At 39.3% G+C, this 4,422-nt stretch overlaps 1 non-coding gene across 1 annotated transcript; it reads left to right on the top strand.

Annotated features, from left to right (window-relative positions):
• Positions 1-3,866: 3,866 nt before the first annotated feature.
• TRNAY-GUA lies at positions 3,867-3,938 on the top strand. The gene has a single exon. It is a non-coding gene; the product is annotated as a tRNA-Tyr (tRNA).
• Positions 3,939-4,422: the final 484 nt, after the last annotated feature.

Below are 4,422 nucleotides of genomic sequence, written 5' to 3'. Positions count from 1 at the left end.
ATATATACTAATTTTCAAGAGTCTTTCTCTGAATATTCCTTTAAAACGCATCTTGTTCTTATTTCACAGACATTTTTCTGAGAATGCTGCTGCTAAGTCACTTTAGTCGTGTCCAACTCTGTGCGACCCCATAGACAGCAGCCCACCAGGCTCCCCCATCCCTGGGATTCTCCAGGCAAGAACACTGGAGTGGGTTGCCATTTCCTTTTCCAATGCATGAAAGTGAAAAGTGAAAGTGAAGTTGCTCAGTCGTGTCTGACTCCTAGCGACCCCATGGATTGCAGCCCACCAGGCTCCTCCGTCCATGGGATTTTCCAGGCAAGAGTACTGGAGTGGGGTGCCATCGCCTTCTCCATTTCTGAGAATATTAATGATTAATTTTTAAAGGTTTCATTTTCAGAAGTCTGTTTTGTTTGCTTTAATCTCCTCTATGTTAGACACTTCATCAAATATTGTTCACTGTTGCCTAATCACTCATATCTAAAACACTGACTGTAAATTCTGTGGGCTACTTGATTACAGTCTTTCCATGGGGGAATGTGGCTAGTCTTTTTCATTTAAGAAATCCCATTATCAGTATCTTTAAATATTTTCTCTTAGACTTGTTTGAAATCCCACAAATTCATCTTCCAATCACTCCCATTTTGGAAGCACAGTGGGAAAAGAGGGCAGGGGTAGGAAGGTCTTAATGTTCAGGTGTAACCTTTCATTTAATACCCCTGTTTCAATGTGGTTCTCTTTTCTTACATGTGTCCAATTCAGCTTATTACCTACTGAGAAAAATATGCTTTATTATCTACAAAGAAAAACCTTCAGTTTACTGTTGGGTTGGAATAGGGGCAAGCGCTGAACGGAAAGAGGAAACTGTTTCTTTAAGGGTCTTTCAGTCAATCCTCTTGAGCTTCACCCCCAGCTTCACCCTCACCTTCTCAGCTATTTGGGACTACCAATTTGTGAGCATATTGGAGGTTTGCTGTGCAAACTGAGGTATTTTAAATGTTTCTCCATGACTAACTCAAGACTCGGCTCTCTCAGATCTACTGAGTCTTTGTATTATTTCTAAAATATTCATGATGCTGTTGTCTCTCTTCTCCATCTATCTTACACCTTTAAAAATTCATGTATATATATATGTAAATTGTTGCTGGGGTTTTAGGAAATAATTTGGGAAGTGTATTCATGTGTGGCAGATAAATGTGTTCATCACATGCTTAGCCACTAACTGATGCTCGACTCTGCAACCCCATGGACTGTAGCCCACCAGGCTCCTGTCTATGGCATTTTCCAGGCAAGAATACTGGAGTGGGTTGTCATGACCTCCTCCAGAGGATCTTCCCGACCCAAGGATCAAACCCATGTCTCCTGAGTTTCCTGCACTTGCAGGTGGATTCTTTACCACGGATCCACTTGGGAAGTTCAAATGTGTTCATCGCCTATCTTTAATCAAAAGTCCTTAGATTTCATGCTTTCCACACTATTCCAGGGTAGTGAAATATTGAAGTGTATGAATACTTTAGTTTTTCACATTTCCTTGTTTTTGGCTTTCCCTCTACTCAGCAAGAGACATACATTGCTTTGAGGAAGATTAGGATTACCATATGCTCAGATGCTCAGTTGTGTCCAACTCTTTGGGATCCCATGGACTGTAACCCGCCAGGCTCCTCTGCCCACGGGGTTCTCCCAGCAAGAAAACTGGAGTGGGTTGTCATTTCCTCCTCCAGAGTATCTTCCCGACCCAGGTCTCCATGGCTGGAGTGCAAAGGAAAAGTGTTGCAAAATAGGCTCCTGAAGCCCATTTCAGAAAAAAACACCTGAAAAGACAATCTTTCCCTTATAAGAGCCATATTTTGTACTTAAGAGAGAAAAAAATAGGTCTCTAAATATAAAAATTTCCCAATAAATGTTAAGGACCAAAGTTAAAAGTACCAAGCATTGCTTTTTATGTAAATTTAATATCCTATGCAAACTCATTGGATATGAAATTCCTGCTGTATTAGATGGTATAAAACTTTCATCCCAGGGTAGAGTAACTGGCTTGGAGAAAGAGGAGAAAAGAGGAAGCCTCTCCCAGTACTGTGTGGGAAGAGGCGCTGGTAACAGAGTATCTCAAGAGGAATTTAGCAATACATGAGCAACATACAGGTAGCTCCCCTGCCATATGGAATATGAGCAAAGACCTCCTCATGGATTATGTCCGTCCAATACAGGGCAGGGGCAAGAAGGTTGTATAGTTAGGGAGATAGTTCTTAAATGGAGTCAAAGTGAGAAAATTAGATAAACTGCTTCTGTGTAATAACAAACTGGAAATATATTGGTTACCTCCTTAAGAAATGATTTAAAAAAAAGAATCAGTATGTATTTTTAACCATCAGCAAGATACCAACAAGTATCTCATAGAGTAAAGACACATATGATGGGAATAGGCATTGATAACCTGAAGAAATATGGTAATAGTGTTAAATGCTTGTTTTTTCTATAACTGGTAAGATCTTCACTCATTCACTTATAATCTGATTCTCCATATAAAGATCCAAATTTCTATAGCTAACCTGTGCAGTCCATGGGGTTGCAAAGAGTCGGACACGACTGAGTGACTAAGCACAGCACAGCGGCAGATTTCAGAGATCATAAAGCGACACCAGTGAGGTTACCAAAAGGATGAAGCCTCCCATGGACCCTTTGGAAGCTACAGACTCGTATCTCAGTGACAAAGGCTCACAGAGAAGTGAGCAAACAGTGCACTTGCTTTCCGGCACTTCTCTGGGGTTAGAGGGATTTTTAATAGGCCAGACAACATAAGGCATTGAGTTCCCCCAACGTTTCATTCCACAAACAAGTAATTACAAGGAACACTAACAATTACAAGGCAGTTTATCTAATTTTATCATTTTGACCAAAACAGCAAATCAAACCTAGTACCTGTGCAAAGTAAAATTCCTATTCCTATTGTGATCATAATGTTCAAGAAGATACATGAAAAGTAAAATGGCAGATAAATTACTTGGTACAAAAAGAATCATAAAAATAAAATACCTTGGGCTGTATTAGTCTATTCTCAAGGTTATGTTATACCTCTAGTGGCTCTAAAATAATGATAGAGGAATCTGTTCCAGAAATAAAAATGTATAACTAGAATCAGTTAGATTATAAATAAAAGGCTGAGATAATAATCAGACTCCAAATAATGCCTAAATGAGATAGAAGTTCATCAGCTATGCTTCTTAAATTTAGGCAGACAGTAAAACCACAAAGAAATGTTTTGTTTTGTTTTTTAGTTTTGAAATATCCTAATCGGTACTGAGCATCAAGGGATTATGAATAAAAGAATCTTGCTTTCTCACTTGGATCAGGGTATATAAAAGGTCCCTTTCAATAGATCATCAGTGCTCATGCATCTTTTAGAATAGTCTGATCACGAGTGAACCAAGTATGATCTTCTACAGTTATGGTCAATGCTTAGACTAGTTTGTGATGCAAAATATGCCAACTCATGCGAATTTCTCTAGCAAGCCATTTATCTTGCTTAATAAATTATAAATTAAGATATTAAACAAGACCTTGAAAGTGAAAGTGAAGTCGCTCAGTCGTGTCCAACTCTTTGCGACCCTATGGACTGTAGCCTATCAGGCTTCTCCATCCATGGGATTTTCCAGGCAAGAATGCTGGAGTGGATTGCCATTTCCTTCTCCAGGGGATCTTCCTGACCCAGGAATTAAAACCTGGGTCTCCTGCATTGCAGGCAGACGTTTTACCGTCTGAGCCACCAGGGAAGCTAAACAAGACCTTATCTAAGACTAATTTTTATGGCGCTGCATGGGATGCTTTGCTATTAATCATTATGCTTTATTTCTGGTCCTTTAGCTATTTCCCTGCTAGCTCAGTTGGTAAAGAATCTGCCTGTAATGCAGGAGACCCTGGTTCAATTCCTGGGTCGGGAAGATCCCCTGGAGAAGAGATAGGCTACCCACTCCAGTATTCTAACCTGGAGAATTCCATGGACTGTATAGTCCATGGGGTCACAGAGAGTTGGACAGGAATGAGTGACTTTTACTTTTTGCTATTTCAATCTAGGCTGCCAGGCTCTATAAGACAATTCAAAATAATAATGAAATGGATAATATGCTTCTCTAAAAATCAAGATGCTAGACATTAAGAATTACAGAGGTATATTATCCATACCTAGTTCCTTATTTTTATAAGGTGAAAAATTAAGTACATTGGGCAGAATATAAATATGTCATTGTAAGAATACTGCTTGGGAAACCATATAGGTTTTTCCATTTACTTCTGGATATTCACAGTATTATTTTTGACCCAGAAAATTAGTCACTCACTTGCCAGAGTCTGAAGCTTCTTCCAAACTGAGGTCAAACTCTCTGATCTATTCAAGGTGACTAGAGTAGTTGTATCAAAGCACTGAGC

This window comes from Bison bison, unplaced genomic scaffold (assembly GCF_000754665.1).
Source record: "Bison bison bison isolate TAMUID 2011002044 unplaced genomic scaffold, Bison_UMD1.0 scf7180017864152, whole genome shotgun sequence".
NCBI lineage: Eukaryota > Metazoa > Chordata > Mammalia > Artiodactyla > Bovidae > Bison > Bison bison.
The sequence above is the reverse complement of the archived record's forward strand: the minus strand, read 5'-3'. Positions and strand labels throughout refer to the sequence as shown.